General features: G+C 41.7%; 1 protein-coding gene across 1 annotated transcript in view; it reads left to right on the plus strand.

The window, feature by feature from the left end:
• Positions 1 to 19,407, plus strand: part of maml3 (mastermind-like transcriptional coactivator 3) — a 174,978-nt gene that overhangs the window by 16,273 nt on the left and 139,298 nt on the right. The window lies entirely within an intron of this gene.

The raw sequence follows: 19,407 nt of genomic DNA on the forward strand, positions 1-19,407 counted from the left end.
TGCTAAATTTTGCCTTCATTGTACGGCAGCACTGGGTCTGCAGTGTTTACAAGACAAGTAGCTAATGTTGCTAACTAGCTAGCGGCTAACGGCTCTGGCGATTCTTCAGCCACTTCACGCTTAGGGGGTAATTGCACATTTTAAACAAATCCAGCGACTAAAGAGAACTTAGAAAATGCTAAATAAAGATACAGTATGTCCATACTGAGCGAAATATAGCTGCTGCAAAAATAATCAAAATGCTGCTGTGGCTATAGTGGCTAAGTTGCTATGTGTAGACACACGGGAGAATCCACTTGGAGTTGTAGAAAGCTACTGTGACAAGAGGCCAGTGAGGACCGTCTCCATCTTTATAGATCAACAAAGTTGGACCCTGGAAACAATGACACAGAAAACAATGATCAAATGATATTCAATAACAAAAAATACTTTACTTAGCTTAGCATCTTACTGGCTAACTGTTGTAGCATTAGCCGATTGTTTACATATAAGTTAATTTCTCTTAAATTAAGAGTATCCAGCTGTTTTTCAATTGATTGTATCTTATATTTGTTGTTGTTGCAAAGACAGAAAGAGGAAGAAGAGGACACTGACCACTGACTGTTAGTAACATTTATGTGGCTTTGAAACATGTTTGAGCTCAGCCCTCAATTGCATAGTGAAAGTACAACAAAATCACTGTCTAAAGTTCTCCGTGAGTAAAGGATGCAGTAGACTTTAGTTTTTCTCCAGTCCTTTTAGGGCTGAACTTCTTGGACCCGTGGTTTCCTTTGAGGCGCAGAATGGGCTGTAAACTGTTGAAGTGGTCAGGGGTTAAAAGAGAGGAGGTACTCAGAAGTGTAGGTACAATCTGAGAAATGGTCTCCAAACATAGTGCACAGGACTGGTAGTTGTTGTCAAATCGTGGAGTTTCAAGCCACGTTTTGTCGACTTCTATACTGAAAATGTTGTGCTGTAGTCTTGAGAGGGCAAAAATTGCAAAAAGAAAAGTTTAGCACAGACCTACGTTAGTGCTTAAGTCTGTGCTTAAAGCAGTACTAAGTAACGTGTTTACCTTAATAAATCCTTTTCGTAGTCCCTGTGGGGGTAATACAAGTGTCTCTGGCCAGAAAACCACAATTGCAACTTAACTGCCACCGGGCCGGAGCAACCAATACACACTAATAGAATCATGAAGAAGAAGCTAACAGGCTAACGGGCATTGTGTAACTGGATGTACAATATCCCTCTCTCCCTTCGCCTTTTCTGTCAGCGTAGTATTTACTCTCCAAGACAATTAATAAGTAAAAAAAATCGTAACTTGCTACGACACCTGCAGTTGCGCTTATGGCCTCTAGGGGCAAGAGTTACTTAGTACTGCATGAAGAAACATATTCACGGTTTGGTCAGCTTGAAAGGTTTTGGAAGAAGATTTAAAACAGCAAAAGGTAGATCTAAACCAGGACTGAAGTAGATCTTAGCCTGTTAAATTAGCTACTTATTTTGTAGACTTTTTGTTTCTCAAAGGGATATTTGGACCCATCCATAGCAACCTGTCAGGAGCAGTGCAGTGCCTCGGGACACATCTCAAGGTTTTGAGCCAGTGGATTTGTACCTGGCTGAGGGATTAGCCTACTAATATGCATGTTTTAATAAGGGAAATGGAGTGCTAGGAGGAAACCTACCCAGACACACAAAAAAAAAGCCTCACCCGCTTCGGAAACGAGACCCGGGAACTTGTTATTGTGATGAAAATGTGAACCTCAGCTTCAATATCGCAAATTGCTAACTCATATTTAATCCATATGATCTTTTAGTTGTGATCAGTAGGTAGGTATTTACTCAAACAATACCTTTATTTCACATCTCAAAGCAGTATTTCTTCTTCCACAATACAGCCCCCGCAGGCTCCTCGTCTTCCTTTGTTGTGTTCGGTGCATCTTTGCCTCGTCTCCCGTGTTGCACTGGCTGCGGTCTGCGACGAGTTAAGCTTCGTTTGGTTGCTCTGTGCTCTCCGTCATCGGCTCGTCTGCAGATCACTTCCTGAATGGTTTCCTAAAATAGCATCAACCACCATCACAACCAAGGAAACGCCAGCTGCTCTGTTCAAAAAACCCCAAAACGCAAACACTCTCTCTGGCCTCGTCTCAACCTGTCCGGGCGATAATTTGATTTAAACACGTTGAATTAAGATCAACACAGTCCAAATGCACAGAGGACTGATGCAACGGGAATGTAAGAAAGACTTTCATACCTCGAATGCTTTGGCCTTATCGCGATGCCAAGAATGTAAACAGATTAGTTTGCTTGAAATAGTCCTATGCATCAGGGAAGGCTAACGTGAAAGCTAGAGATGCTGCCTTTTGTTTAGTTGTAACTCGACCAGAATGTCAAGGCATGTCGATAGTTTGTTTACAATTGTGCACTTGACTGCGCCTTGTTGAAGCGCCTGTTTTCGTTTGTAGATTTCTGCTCAATAGCTGTTAGCGATCATACATGTAACATAAGATTAGAAGTTACAGGCCAAGAAAGATTTTTAGTTTTGTGTCCCCTTTGCGAGATGTTTTTTTCTTTTCAGTTAATTCTTCAGCATGATCGGGGATGAAACATTTATTAAATGGCTTTGATTATTGTAATGCTATTCATATTTTAGCTTTCCCTTAACACATTGGTAAAGTGTTTTCCATGAATTGTCAGAAATTTCATGTCAGATGGCGTTCCTGACCCAAATCGGCTGGCTAATGTATCGGGTCGATATCTTGGGATTTCTCAATATCGGCTATCAGCTGATCTAGTGTCCATAAAAGCCGATATCTCCTGGACCGAAAGGGACAGATGTTGTTTTTTTTGCATTGGAAAGAGCTAAGCCAGGGCTTTAAAACAAGGCCTCAGGGGAACAGAGAAACATTGCGATGAAAACTTGTTAGCTACAAGTTTGTTAATCACCAACTAACCCTCAATATGGACATGCTGCAATATTTTGAAGCACAGAACCTGGAGAATTTAATCCCTGAGTTAGTTTTAACCTCTATAATTGTAATTTTGATCACCGTGCAAAATGCCATGGTTAGCAACAGTATGCTAATGCTAACAGCAGCTCATCAAAGCTAGGAAAGAAACTATGATTGAATCACCTAAAGTGATCAAATAAAATCGCTAAAGGGGTGAAGTATTTGTTTTTACAGAATTATAGAACACACATTTGGAAAAATATCGGTCAAAAATATTGTCCGTGCATATCGGCCAATAGAAATCCCCAAAAATCGGCATTGCCGGAGAAAAATATCGGTCGACCTCTACTGCATTCCCTTCATTTGATCTCCTCTTACATTAACACAGTGCACAGCCTTTTACATGTTATTAATATAACTATTTCTCCCACTGTGAGTTAAAGGGGCTAGATGCAAGTTCCCCATTTTACACTCACTACTGCCACCTCAGGTCATACGTGTAACTGCAGCTTCTATATTAAGCACGTGCATGGCGACACTTCGGACCCGAATTAACACCTTTTTAAGTGACAGTGCAGGATTTTAGAGGCAGTTGTGGTGAACAGGTCTGAGCTCATTCTACACATTAGGATCAATATTTTTGTTTGTCAATACATTTGTTTGTAATACTTATTTTTTTTATCCAGAGTAAGTTGTGTCTCATTGTATTTCATGTTCATTTTGAGATATTTTAAGATTAACTAGCATATCTGTCATTAAGTGGCTTTGGAGTTAGTTTCTGTGCCATTATAAAGTCTTCAATAATATCGTTTATCAAGATAGTTCCTCAATATATCAAACTAAATAGAACAAACATTTTAAAAACCATTGTAGTCGGTGAAAAAGACTTAACACTGGCATCTAAAATAGCTGTTAAAAACCCCCCGACCTTGATGATTTAGCGCTGATTTTGGGTCAATGAGTTTTGCGGAGTTCACTTCTTCCAGCTCGTTTTAAAAAAGTTTCACAAACACGGCACTTGGGCTTGGAGAGCAGGGGGAGCAGAGGCCGCGGTGATTATGCTCTTTTCATGCTTTGTAATTGTCACTTTTTCAGAAGACGGCGAGTGGTGGAATGCGTTTTATTTTTGGCTGGCTGACAGTTAAGCAGCCATTGCACTTTTTAATGGATAGTTAATGACTGCTGCGCGAAACATAAGAAAGCAGGCCCCTGGGGGATCCTGGCGCTCAGCTAACGCTCCTCTCCAGAGACAGGGAGAAGTCCTCAGTCTTTGTTGCGCGCCTGCTCAAATATTTTGGAACATTAACAGTATATTTTCCACGCCATTGCTTTTCCGCTTCATTACACCTCTCCGAGCGACACAATAGGGTTCGGAGAGAAGCAACCATATAAGCTGATCTGAGGCAAAGTGACACCCCTGTTTGGAAAAGAATGTATTAGGAACAAAGACGACAAAGGATTTGGAGACACCAGACCAGAACAACAGAGAAACATACAGTATATAGAAAGTGAAATTTGAAGTTACATCAAGGAGTTGCAAGCCTGTGTTGTGCTTTGTGTTAGTATACATGTATGAAAGGGGAAGTCTATAAATCCTGTTGCCTATATTGTAATGGAATAATTACTGCAGAAAAATGAAAAGTAGGAAAACAAATAAAAACAGTTCTTGTTCGGCTAAAAACAAGGATTTTAGGATTAGGACATTGTTTTATATAAAATGGCTGACCTGTTAAAACAACAACCCTAAAGAGGATGGACGTTTGGTGTAGGCAAGGCAAGTTTATTTATACTGCGCATTACACAAGGGAACTCAATGCGCTCTCAATGTGTAAAAGCTACATATTTTTTTCCCTGAAAATCTTTTCTCATTTTTGCCCAATTTTTATGTATTTTTTCCCCTAATGTTTTCTCAATTTTTCCCAATTTTTAAAACACTTTATTTTGCCCCATTTTTTCTTGTTTTCCCATTTGTTCCCCTAAATTTTGCAAATTTTTTAAAACGTTTTTTTTTTTTTTGCCCAATTTATTCCCAATTTTTTTATCCCCATTTACACCATTTTTTTTCTTTTTTTTTTCCACAATTTCTCCCAATTTTTTCTCCAAATTATCCCCCATTTTTCACACATTTCCTGACATTGGATATAAACCCGATATGCAGATCTTCCACACAGTATTGTTCTGTTTTCTGGTTCTATTTTAGTATTGACATCGGGAAAAGTATCGTTCAGTATCGAAAACCAAGTATCGACATTTGACGGTATACCAGCCCTTTAATTAATTGCCTATTTATTAAAAGAAAACCAACAAAAACCATCAATGCAGCATTACAAATGTAGCTATTCGTTTGTTTAATGGTGCAGCACATTGCATGAACACACCTGCCTTCCAATATACAGTGTACTAATATTGATATATGTACTTGTTTTTAAGTCATACCAAAGTTTTATAATTGCAATATGATGAACTGTTGTATAATGTTCCTCAAACCTGTTCTTTGAATGTTTTTACCTTGAAAGTGTGCTTCAGTGGAACTCGCTGACACTGCCAGCTCAAAATGCCCACTTGGATTATCTGTGGTCTTGGCCGGTTGACAGCGCAGCCACCTGTTTAGTTTGTTGTTGTTGAATCCCGCTCCACCACAGCTGCCACAATTATGCTCGAATCACCAGCGCCGTGCAGTTTTGGTTCACACAGTATTCCTCTCAATAAGGAGAGCGAGCCAAAGTTATTGAGTAGCTTAATATAATGAGGCAGTTTCATTTTTTGTCCGCCCGAACTCCAATCTTCTTCTACCTGGACTGTCATTTGTCTCGTTCATGCAGACTTGTTGTGAGTCTGTCTGCTTTCCCAGTAGCTTAGAACACCTACATCCACCTGCTGATGTCACGAGGTGGTGCTTAGACATCTTCACATTGTAAAACTGTTCTCTTTGTTTTCAGCCTTATTTAAACGGCTTCGCCTCGGTGCCGACAGAGGACACCTCCAAGCATTTGTATTCTCACACGTTTGGGCTGAATTTCTTTGTTCTCCATTAATATTCATTATTTGAAGTTTGTGTAGCCTCTCAGTCATTGAAAGTCATCATCTGGACCGGGTTGTTTGATTTGACGATGTTTTGTCTTTCGTCTGAGAAACCTTTTCGCTCTCATCTGATCAACATCGGGTTATCAAGCTGGTTTCAAACTCTCCTCCTGAAGAGAAGCGTTCGATCTCCCGTAGACCCATTGATTACCCTTATCTAGTTTCAACCAGTGTTCTGACCTGAGGCAAAGAGACATCGGTGCTCTAGTGTCTTATTTGTATTACCTTATTGTATTTAGATTTTAATTTACAAAATGCCTTTCAGTCCTGCCATAGATACAGATAAATACATACAAACAAAGTCAAGTGTAAATCGATTCCATATGGATATTTTCTCATAGCAGATTGTTCAGTAGAAGTGAAAAAACGGCAGTTAGCATTAGCACGATGCTAACATGTAGCATCATGTTAGCATTCTCCGTTTTTAAAAATGTATTTATGGGCTGTTGAACCACTTTGCTCCTCTCCATGTCTTTGTATCTTTATTTAGTAGAAAAAACATATTCAGAATTCAGCGTTTGTTAAAGTAGTTTTTGAATAATTAAAGAAAGATTTTTCTCCAAATTGTTTTCCCCCTTAACTGTTTTAAAAAATGACCATATATGGGGTATTCCAGAGATGCCGTCTGTATCTATTAGGCGACGACTACAGAGTCTTGATCCGCTCAGGTTTAGCTGAAGAACATCATCCTCCGGGCTGTTAGGAAGCTGAACTCTCCTCTTCCCTCCCTCAGTTGCAACCTATTGTGTGCATATTGTCATACACGGTTTTACCTTTTCACTCTGTGTTTGAGAATGACGAAGTTTCGATTCTCTGTATGTGCTTTGCCGGTGGATTCAACAATAAAGTGAAGTGAATAGAAGATGAAGCACCAGTGCACAGATCTCCCAAAGTATTTAAAGCCTGAATGAAGAATAATAGGATCTTTTACAGTTCATTAAGTTTTTGCTCGTCCCTTGCCTCCCGCCTAATGCCTGTGTTAGTGGAAGTCCGTCACACTCAGGTTTCACTTTGGCCACTTCCTGAATTATACATTGTTTCAAGGTGCTGCCATACTATCCACATTATAGCCTTTTACCGCCTCAAAGCTGAACGCTAGATGCTCCTTGCTCATACTTTTCATCCTTAACTCCCTTGTTTTGTTTTCCTCTTGATGCACAGTCGAAATATTGGCAGCCCCGCGTGTCTCCACAGGATTGTCCCGTTGTCTCTGAGCGAATAGAAGAACAACATGCATAATACACAACCGCGTTGTCAGTTTGTATCAACACAGCATCAAACACCTGCAGTACAGGTGCTCTACGGGGGGGGAGGGGAGAGGCAGGGCGCTATTGATGATTGGTGTTTTAGCATTTTGTGTGCAGAATGAAATGGAAACCAAGCGATCGCTAAAGACCACCAAGAGTCCTGAACCTCTGCCCTGGGAAAAGGGTGCTTTATGTTTTGTGCCAGTCTAGATTAGAGAAGCAAAAGTCAAATGATTGTTACCTCAACATTAATGTCCTTATCAGAAAAAGCTACAACATATTACAAAATCAACAGGATCTTCCAAAACAAAAATAAATTGAAACGTGATTATAGTATTATTATTAAGTTTTGTTTTGACACACTTGGATAAAAAACAATTAATTGAAATGTACTGTGTTTTTTCCATGTTGTGGCTCGTGCACCAGATTATGAAGCTGATTGATGAGGTCTTTTTTTCTTCTTTTTTTTACTTTACATAAATGACTGTACACACAGAGTAAAACGACTGGAAGTAGATGTTGCTTTCCCATACCGCTCTCCGTCTGACAAATTGTGAGCGGTAGAGCTGCAGACTGCGAGAGACTTTCCTTCCTGTAGAGGGCAGGTAAAGGAAACAGATTTAGGAATCCGGCGCAGAAATGGCACGCGGCCCGAAACGCGGATGGTTAGGGGTCGGTACAGCTGCACGTACACATGCACTCCCCACTCCTCCTCCTCCTTCCTTCCCTTCCCTTCCCTTCCTCTCCCGGTTTCTCACTCACTCTCCGTCCGCCGCTATCCATTTCCTTGTCTCCTGTCCTCTCCCCCGTCTATCTATCAAAGCCCCCTTCCCTTTTCACAAACTCCTTTCGCTCCTTTCTGTCTTTCAGCCTCCTTTTGCTCCGTCTTTCTCTTCCCTTTGCCCCTTGCTATGGGTTTGCCCCCCTCCCATCCTCTTCTTCTTCTCCCCCTCCCTCCCTCCCCTCTCGTGTTCGTGTCTGTTTTGTGGATTGTTCTCATGCCGTTGTCATGGTGATGCGATGCAGACAGTACAGCCGCCTGTCTGCCCGGCTCATGTCAGGAGTGTGTGTGTGTGCGCGCGGCTGATAAATCGCTCAGAGGAAGTGTTTACAGAATTATGTAATGTCCTCTGTTTCGGAAAAAAAGTGGAAAAAGTAAAAAAAAATAAAAAATAACAAACAGAATTAAAAGTTTGACCTTTTGGGTTCAGTGGTTGGTAAGATGTCAGTGTAATTTTCTTGTTAATGCGAGAAACAAAAAGGTATGAGGTCGACGCAAAGCTAATGCTACCGTTTAGGGTTGGGAACCTCTGAGTACTTCACTGTTGGATTTGATACACGATACACGGCTCACGATAATCTCACGATAATCTCACAATACGCCGATACTGCGATTAACGATAAATTGCACAAAAATAAAGCGCATAAATGACTGTTTGATACACCGGGCCGTCAGGAAGCTGAACTCCCTCCCTTCCCTGACCTCGGGCGCCCAACCCTTACTCCCAACCACCCTGTTCCACAATCAAGGATGAGAGAAATATAAATTCAAATCATTCACCAATGGTTTGACAAATAAAGAATCTTTGAATCTTTGAATCTCAGACTTGCTCACTGAAAATGGGTCATTGTTCTGTCAGCGGCATCACTTCGTTTACATTTACATAAACAAAGCAACACAGTCCTCTTTTCAAAAGGAATGAATCAACTACAAATTAACTGGTGCATGAGTGAGTGGTGGGGGTTGAAGGGGCCGATGGCCACAGGGCAGCTGTGGCTACAATAGCTTACCACCACCGAGTATGGAGTGAACGAATAGTGCAACGTGAAGCGTCTTTGAGTGTCCAGAAAAGCGCTATGTAAAACCAATGCGTTATTATTATTATTAATCTTATTCATAATAATAAAACACCATTATTACAAGTCGTATATATGTGTGACAGTATTTGGCCCAAGTGCTTAAAATTGTAGTGCTGCCCCCTACTGTTCCGACTGAATTCCTGACCGTTTTTGGCCTCTATTAATGCTACCTCATTAATATGCAAGACGCCAATCATTAACATTCATGACATCCTCAATAGCATCGATACCGGAATAAAAAGCATATGTATCATATAGCAAAATACCGCGATATATCGTTAAAGCAATATGTTGTCACACCCCGACTTGCCTTTAAACATTTGAAAATAATGATAGTTTTCAGTTTATTTTAAACAAACTGTATTCATACCCAAGGGACAATTCAAGAAGCACGCACAGCAGTTTGCTTATTGATAAAAGCTTATTTGCTCAAAATGGTGTAACAAGTGGGCAGACATCTGAAAGCAATCTGATGGACTCGCAACAAATCGAGAACAGGAAGTATTTGCAGCAAACTGCTGTCCCCGAACTGATTAGAAAACAGAGCAAAACATAAGCCGATACAAGAAACAATTTGGACTTTTACTGTAGTAGATGAGATTATTTTTTGCATCTTCTCATAAACTAAACTAAAGGCAAAAAGTACTATTTAGTATATTCACGGGACAAGACTTTATGAAGTTCATAAACAGGTTGGCCGTCCTGTATTGTCACGATATATTTTACATTCACAAAGTCATGCATGTCTTTGCTTCAGTCTCAATATAGTTTAAACATGTGCATGACGCTCTCAGCACAACAGAAATCAATTAGATGCTCAGCTAGTCAAGTAGAAGGATTGGTGGGAGGAGCTAAAGCGAATGGAGGAGGATGAGATACAAAGTAGGAGGGAGTTTGTACCAAGTGTGTGAATGGTTTGTGTGACGAGGGCCATTCTCTGCACCGAGCCCTCTGATTGGGCCACATAACGGGGCACTAAAAATAGGCCCCTAATGTGTGAAAGTAAGGGCTAAAAATAGGAGGGAAGGCAGGAGCAAACAAGGAGCCGGGGGGTCAGAGGAGGCAAGAGAGGTAGAAGCACGAGGAAGTATAATTGTCTCTTGATAAAGTGCTTTTTGTTCAGTGTCTGTCTTGTACGGACTTTAAATTGCTTTTAAAACCAAACTCAAGCTCATTTGCGTGCACCTGTTTTCATATTCTGCGTGATTTTACTTTTTGTATGTTGTAAGTAAGTGTCTCTGCTGCTTCTTGTTCTGGACTCCCTTGAAAAAAAGAGGTTCTGAAGGTCACTGGGATTTTCCTGGTTTAATAGATGTTCATAAAACCAGGCTAAACTGTATAAAGAGCATTGCATACAAAACATTGCTTGAGTTCAGTTTAAGATAGCATCGTTTTGTAATGTATAGCTTAATAGGGCGTGTTAGCCGAGGGGAGGGAAGACATTTTGTTAAGGTCGGTGTAAGCCCTGCTATTAACTGGCCATTATCCTCACTGTAACCTGCTTCAGGCCCGTATAGTCTTTTTCCACTGGCACTTCCCGCGCGGCACGGTGCCATCTACCCTTGTTTCGTGGCATTTCAACGTGGGGCCTAAGCGAGCCGTGCTGTTACGGATTTAATATTTCACGTCATACTGTGGCTGTAAGAGGTTAGTTTGCCGATCATTATCCGCTATGAGAACAAATTTAGTCAAGACGCTCAAGTTTTGGCAGCCCACAGACTTTCCTGGCTTTAACATTGTTCATCATTGTGCAGTGATCCGTACATAAGGTTAAGGTTAGCACGGTTAGCGCTCGTGCTTCACAGCTAGAAAGTCCGGGTTCGATTCCCACCTGGACGGAGCCTTTCTGTGTGGAGTGTGCATGTTCTCCCCGTGTCTGCGTAGGTTTTCTCCAGGTGCTCCGGTTAACCCTGACCGCTAAAGACATGTACAATAGGTGAATCCTCCAGCCAGGGGATTCTGGCCATCAGCCGGGCTCCACATCTGGAGATGGATCCCCGGGCCCGGTTCTGCCGTCGCCCACTGCTCCTTACGGAGCTGTCCCAGGGCTGTCGAAGGATGGGTCAAATACAGAAGACTAATAAAGCACCTTATCCTCCTTCCATCCTTATCCTTAAGACATACTTGATTGATCCCTGTAGGGAAGTTCGTTCTCCGCATTTGACCCGTTCTTCAATGGCGCCGGGGCAACCTGTAGGAGCAGAGGGCAGGCTTCATTTCCAGATGTGGAGCCAGGAGGAAACTGGAGACACGTGGAGAATGTTTAAACTCTACACTGCAAAGTCCAGTCCGGCTGGAGATCAAATCCGGGACCTTCTTGCTGTGAAGCACGAGCGCTAACCGCTGCATCACCGCGCCGCCCTGTATCGTGTTTCCTCTGTAGGACTGACCGCCCACTACTTCAGTCTGCTACGTGTAGTGGAAACACTACAAGTGCAGAGTAGATTGAAGGACGTACTGCCTCCTGAACCGAGAGTTGCTGTAGAAAGACGGCTATAGTGGCTCCAACAATGAATTCAATTAATGAAATAACTGACTATATAATTGCTATTCACCATTTTATTAATAGCTGTGGACGTGAGCTCCTGCGGATTTTTTCCCCACCCCCTCGATTTATGATGAGGAAAAGTATTTACACAGTCTAGATATCTAAGATATAACTAATTATTGTCTATAGCATATATTTACTGTCCATTTTTGCAACATAGACAATGCTACATCCTTTTGATATGTTAAAAATCTTCCCAAAAAGTCAAGCCAACCTCTTCTAAACGTATTTAATCAATCCTATCCAGACGATGTGGGGCAGTCGTGTCTTTGAGAGAAAAGGAAAGTGTTCTAAACCGTGTTAAGTTTCGGTGCTGAACCCCGAACACAAACTTTGTGATGTCTGTAATCTCCAGCTCTGCCCCTCCTCTGCTCCCACTCATTCAGAGCCTCCTCCACTCTTTAATTATGTTCACTTTGCCGAGTGAGTTGGGCGGGTGGGAGTGTGTCTGTGTATGTACGCCACAGTTGCCCGCATGGTTAAGCCTGTAATTAGTGCTCTTTAAGATGACAAATATTCTGAGAAAAATGTTTAAAAAGAGCAGACTCGGGCCCCTGAAAGAAACTCAAAGTGAAATGGTGAAGGAGGGGCGAGGAATGACGATGGGGTTTCAGAATATTTTTAATAAGAGAAATCCATGGAGAGGAATGACAGTGAGATGAAGTACAATGTGACATCTCTGCTTTTTTGAAAACAGTCTGAAATTGGCATGCCTGTTAAATATTAAAGATGAAGTTTATAGGTTTCAGGTTTTATGGAGCTTAACGTGTTATGCAACTTATCGATTTGCAGCACAAATATGTTGTTGAAACCCATCTTCAATATATTGTTGTCCTGGGATAGTGAACTTTGAAAATATGTGACTGATTGTATTATAGCAAACTGCATAATGTTAGGCATTGTATACAATATATAATTTACTTACTGTGACTATCAGCCTAATCCCGCTTCTACAACTGCTCCAAACTACTACACAACATAAAAGTTCCAAAATCTTGCTCATGTGTCCATTGATATCAAGGAGAGTGTGGCACCAATGCCAGAGGGGTCATACTTTATTCAAAGCTTTAGCAACTTGCTTAAAGCAGAACTAAGTAACTTTTGCCCCTAGAGGCCATAAGCGCCACTGCAGGTGTCGCAGCCTGTTGCAGTTTTATTTGTCCGTGAGAGTAAATACTACGCTGACAGAAAAGACAAAGGGACAGAGGGATATTGTAGATTCAGTTACACAATGGAGATAATTTTCACAGGCCCGTTAGCCTGTTAGCTTATTCTTCGTGATTCCATAAGCGTGTGTTGGGTCTCCGAGTCGGAGCAGGGAAAGCTGCAAGTGTGGAGACACTAGGGGAGGTGAAAACCCCCCCAATCATTCCATTAACACTTGTATTACCCCCAGAGAGACTACGGAAAGGATTTATTAAGGTAAAAAAGTTACTTTGTACTGCTTTAAAGTAGAATATGAAATCTACACCGATCCGATACTGTTATCGGATATCGTAGCTGATACTGAAAAATATATGAAATCAGCTCCATATCCCATACTGATATCTGTTTTTGCTCTGAATGTTTTAAAAACTAAACTTTCACCAACCACCAATAAGGGAATATGGACATGCTGTACCTCATTTTGAAACAGGAAAATTCAAGCGTTGAGTTTCCGCAATTTTGATCAACGCGCTAAATGCTACGGCTAGCAACGGCATGCTAATGCTAGGCGCAACTAAAGGCTGGGACATGATTGGATGACCTATAGTAATCAAATCAAATGGAGCGGTGTTTGTATTTAGTTTATGAAATAACTGATCCAACATGTATGATCAGATCACTTTGGGATTGTTAACATGAATCTAATCTAAAAGCCTGTCATGTAGCGAAAGGATATTTAGTCTCGACAAGTCTGGTGATCCAAGAAAAGACTTGCAATGCTAAATAGGATCATTCACTTTTTCACACAGAGGAAGACACTTTTAAGGAAGTCTCTCATAGTATCGGATAATATCGGATATTAACAGACACCCCGGTTTCATTATCGAAAGCAAAAAAGCTGGATCGGTGCATCTCTAATTGTATCTGCATACCACAGAACAGTACCAATAGGCTTTAGTGATTATGACGGTGCAACACTGTTTTGTTTTTGTGCTTTATGCGCTTAACATTCTACATTTCGTTCAGTAGTGTTGTAAGAGCTAATCTGCCTCTTCCTCTCCAGCTGCAGGTCGCCACTGTTGTCCCTAAACACTGTGGTCTCGCCTAAAGAAACATGACCAGGCCGCTGCCATTTGAACCCTATTGACTGAAGTGGTGTGGCTCTTTTGAATCCTAATCAGCCCAGGTCCGAGTGTGGCAGAAATAATCACGATAGGTCACGGGCTGTAGAGCAGTTTTTGTGACGAAACTGAGCAGAAGTATTGGCTGATAACTGTGGCTGTGCTGCAGAGTTCCATGGAAAATGCCTACAGTAAATAATTTCAAGTTTCAGACTCCCAATTCATTTATGTTTGAAACGGCAAATCGACGCTTTTGGATGCCAGTGTGAATGAGAAAGTGCTTTGTGTTTGGTAATACCTACATTGTGATAGAGGACTTGCAAAATAGTTGACATAAGCCTTGCGGAGATGTGTACTGTGCCAAAATTGAGATAGTTTTGTCAGTCGTAGCATGACAAGCGGGAGAGAAAGACGGCAAAAGTAATAAAAGGAAGTGGCGAAGTTCAAGTTGACGTTGAAAAGACCCCGAGAGATGCCTTCATGTGCACAGGACAATCTTTAGAGTGAGTGAGACTTCAGTAGCGTGCCGCATAGTGTGACCTGAGAAGAAGTGTGGAGCCTCTCACCAAGTTTCAAAGAATAGACTTGAAATGATTTGTTTCCCTACCCGTTTAGACCCTGCACCGGCTGAGGTTATCAGACTCATTTACTCTGCCAAGAAACCGCTTCCTCAAACTTCATAACAATTGGTGTCTATGGTTCACGGCGTTTGAACAATGCGAGCGCAAAAATCTGGTTCAGACACCTCGTGCACCAACCAGCTCTGAAAAACATATTAGTGCCAGAAATTGGCAAAGACTGTTTGGACAGATTGGGCCCTGCCTTCTGCTGCTTTAATGAAAAACAGCCATTTTTAGACTATTTTGGGGTGATGCTCTTTTGGGGAAAACTGTTCAGATGACGATAAATATTGAAGAACTTTGACTTGAAAAAAACCAACATGATTGTAGAGTTTTGCTGGTGTTGGTTATAGGTGGAAAGTTAAAGCTTTTCCTTGTGTTGTTCTTCGATAAAGCGTGGATTGTTTCCTATTTATTATCATCCTTTTCCTCCGAGCTTCGCTGTCCATCCTGTATCTCTTTTCCTCCTTTGCCCTCACGATGCTCCCCCACCTCCCTCTCTCTCTCCCTCTCTCTTTCTCTCTCTCTCTCTCTGTCATTCCTCATTCACGACTGGCTTGTGATGTGCACCCGAGACCGATGGGGCACTTCAAGATGGCCGCTGTTTCCCTGGCAACGGGATGAAGAGGTTGAGGGATGGACTCGGATATCTTTTTCACCTTTTTTTTTTTTTTTCCCCGTTGTAGTTCAGGTTATCAAGAATCTGCTCAGAAAAACGCAACCGTCGGGGAGCGTTTCGGTGTGCGAGCGCGTGCTGGCATTTAGGCCCATTTTGCTCATGTGATCTTTTTAACAAATACAGCCCTCCCGAGTTTTAACTGAAGAGAGGTTGTGGTCTTTCGCTGTCTGTCTTGATGCGGCGCTGGATTAGAGGGGTTACATAATGCGCTCCGAGCTTCAAGCAGCATACGCTAAGAGGATTACCGCAAGTCTACTAAAGACACTGGTCCACACACTCGCGGCATTACAGCGCCAGCCGCCACTACTGCAGTGTATATAGAGTGTCCACCTGTAGTCGGGACGCACACGGCCTAATCCCCCACAACACCTGAGTCACTTGTTAGCCGGGGTACACACACTGCATTACAAAGTCACCATTATTGAGCGGACTGCCTCGGACTGGGCTTATGTAACAGTGGGTTTTTGCTTCCCCGATCATCTGATCTTCTAAAGGGCTGCCGGCTTCAGTTCACCCACCAGCTACAGCAGAACTTTCATAACACTTTGTCGCGGGTGTTGGTTTAGAAGTGGGAAGTGCCGGTTTTAACACAGAACCTAAAGTTGCAATGGTAAAGATCAGATTTTGATACAGCGGTTAATACTCGTTTTCGGTATTCAGGGTATTTGCAAGAAAGAATCATCCGTTATTAAAAGGAGTTAAAGCGAGACCTGCCTCCAGTGATAATGTCAATACAACCTGTAATCTCCGACACGTTCATTCTTTACTTTATGTTTTACTTCATAAAATCACTCTGATAAATGAATATAAATACATTCAGTGATCAGAACAGATGGGACAGTGGCTTAAAGGGGCTAGATACAAGTTAGCCATTTTATACTCACTACTGCCACCTCAGGTCATACATGTAACTGCAGCTTTTATATTAAGCTCGTGCATGACGGCAATTTGGACCCGAAGTAACAACTTTTCGAGTGACAGTGCAGGATTTTAGAGGCAGTTGTGGTGAACAGGTCTGGGCTCATTCTCCACATTAGGACATTGTAGGAACATGTAGGGAGACATTTGCCCACTAATCCAAAAGTCTGTGGTTCGGCAGATGCAGACTGTCATGGTGTCCTTGTGCAAGACACTTCACCCACCGTGCCTCTGTATGATTGTAATGTGTGAGTGTGTGGCAGCCTCCCTTCATCAGTTTAAGTTCAGGGAAGCTTAGGAAGTGTGGAGTGAATGAATAATGAGTATGTTGTTTGAGAAGCTTGTCACGCTTATAAGACGCAATGTACGGCATAGGAGAACTTCAACTTTATTATAGAGGACATGTCTCCTTTTAAGCAAGAAAATGGAAGTACTGGAATGGGATTTGGTGAAATAAACAAAACACTATTAATAGGCTCACATTTAAATATTGCAAAAAATATTGTGTTGCAATATTAGGTGATGCAATATCCGTATCGCAAGAAGCCACAATATAGTGCAAAATCACTGAACTGTTACACCTGATTGAACTCATCCCATTTCTACAAACTTGGCTTAAAAGAAAAAAAACGTAACGTATATGAAAGTGAAAATGCAGAGCTTTTTTTTAGTTCCATGATTTTCATGATGAGCAATACTAAGTAACTTGTTTACCTTAAAGGGACTGTATAGGGAGTTCTAAAATGTTAAAATTAAGTATTTTCCTCCCCCTACATGTTCCAGCCATGTCCTAATGTGTAGAATGAGCCCAGACCTGTTCACCACAACTGCCTCTAAAATGCTGCACTGTCACTCAAAAAGGTGTCACTTCGGCCCGAATTGCCGTCATGCACGAGCTTAATATAGAAGGTGCAGTTACACATATGGCCTGAGGTGGCAGTAGTGAGTATAAAAGGGCCAACTTGCATCCAGCCCCTTTAATAAATCCTTTTCGTAGTCCCTCTAGGGGTAATACAAGCGTTAATGGGATCTTTCATCTCCCCCTGGTGTCTCTAACCAGAAAACCACAATTGCAACTTGCCTGCCACCGGGTCGGAGTCACCAATACACACTAATGGAATCACGAAGAAGAAGCTAACAGGCTAACGGGCAAAGCTAACTGTGGGCTAGCGCCACTTAAGCAGTATTTACAGCCAAATTTGAGTGAAAAAAATTATCTACATTGTGTAATTGGATGAACAATATCCCTCTCTCCCTTTGTCTTTACTGTCAGCGTAGTATTTACTCTCACGGACAATTAATGAGTAAAAACACGTAACATGCTACGACACCTGCAGTGGCTCTTATGACCTCTAGGGTGCACAAGTTACTTAGTACGGCTTTAAGTCTTGTTTTAACACAATTTGCTGAAAAACAGATTACTATCGCAATATTGCACACTTCAATATCGTGCTGCTTTAATTATTACAGACTGATTTAACAGAGTCAGAACTGATATGCGACCCATATGATAATTGAATACCTACACCATATAATGCACTGAATGGAACTGACATAAACCTAGTCACAAAGGGTACAATAGCCTCCATGAGACTTCAAAATTACAGGTTTACCGTTCAAATCAACGTGAAAATATTGTGGATTAAGGATTTGCTAAGCGGTCACTAATCACATTCTATGAAAAATCAACTGAATTGTATTTCCTGGTAGCTCGCATCCTCGTCCGCTGCAGCCCGTGGACATTTTCCGGGTGTAGAGTAAGAGCTGCTTACTCCAAACATTACCCACATGGACAATGAAGGTCAAACGCTCCATAGATCTGCTTTCATTTCCTCCTCCCACCTACACACACAACGACGCATCAGGTCAGTGACACATTACACTGTATGCTAACATGATCAGACGTTGAGCTGCCCACGCTCCCCCGTATCATGCAGCCCTGGAACGCACCTCCAGCCCCTCTTTCCTGCACTGACTCCTCTGGCAAAACGTAGAGACTTTCAGTGGTCAATAGCCTCTGCGGGTCTCGCACTCATAGCTAGCAAGTGCTATACGTAGACCATGGCATCTCACTGTCTTGCTGTTAAAATACTTCGAAGTGTTCTGAAATACAATGTTTTGCTTTATGTTTGCAATGCATTATGTGTAGGGATTGTAACCCAATCAGAGGTGTGCGCCATAGACTGTATATCAGTGGACTAATTATAGCATCCCTCTTCCGGAAGCCCTAAGGAAATCGGGGCAGGCTCCGGAAGCTCCTTGCTCTAATGGACTTTACATGCGAACCTTTTACTCATGTAAGTCATTATTTAACACATTGTCCCTTTATTCTTTTCACTGTTTTAAATAATCAGTCTGGCTCCAAAAAACAGGGCTAGCATGAACAAGCTTCAGTTAGCCCTCGCTCAATGCTAGGGGGGAAGCCATGCACCCTTGACATGGCTTTTTTTTTTTTTTTAGTTTTTTTAAATATATTGTTAGCAGACAAAACAGTCCCAATGTGTGCAGTGCATTTGATTATAAAGCACTGTTGATTCATTGTGAACAAGAAGGCTAGTTGATGTAGCATTGTAGCATTACCCTGGCAGTAAAGATTGCGCTCTCAAATTTTAGCTTCATTTCGTCTTCCTGTTTTTTGATAATGAGATGAACGATTTTGTTGATCACTTTCTAAACAATCAGCTACAGCAGCGAGGGAGGGAAATCTCAATCCATGAGTGAAAGGTCCAAGGTTTACATGAAAGTTGGAAACCACAATAGATATACGGGTTAGGCTGCTGTAAGAGGCAAACCTAACTCCAATCAAATTTGACTGAACTTAACGTAACTTTGCATGTAGACCCGGGGACTCCTAAATGCGCTACGTAGGGAAAGCGATTCGTTCTTGCTTGTATTATTTTGCATGTAGAGGGGCTGTATGTAAATGCCGCTAAAGTTCAAAGTGCGTCGGACAGTTGTCTCCACAGAGCCATCTGCTGTGCCACTTTTCTATTCTGGACAATCCTCAAACATCCTCAGCAGTTCTTATTCATTTTACATTTAGCAAAACGATATGTGCACACTTGTATTCAAATTATAAATCAGATTAGCAATAAGGAACTACAAGTTAGACTCTACTACCTCTGACTTTCATGGCTAGGAAACAAAACAAAAAATAGAAGTGTGTTTATTTTGGAAGGATTAATCATATTTCAATTAACTTTTTTGTCGTTTCTGACCTCCTTCTCCACATATGTGTCATAAATGATGCACATGTA

Source organism: Gobius niger (genome assembly GCF_951799975.1).
Source record: "Gobius niger genome assembly, chromosome: 3".
Taxonomy (NCBI): Eukaryota; Metazoa; Chordata; class Actinopteri; order Gobiiformes; family Gobiidae; genus Gobius; species Gobius niger.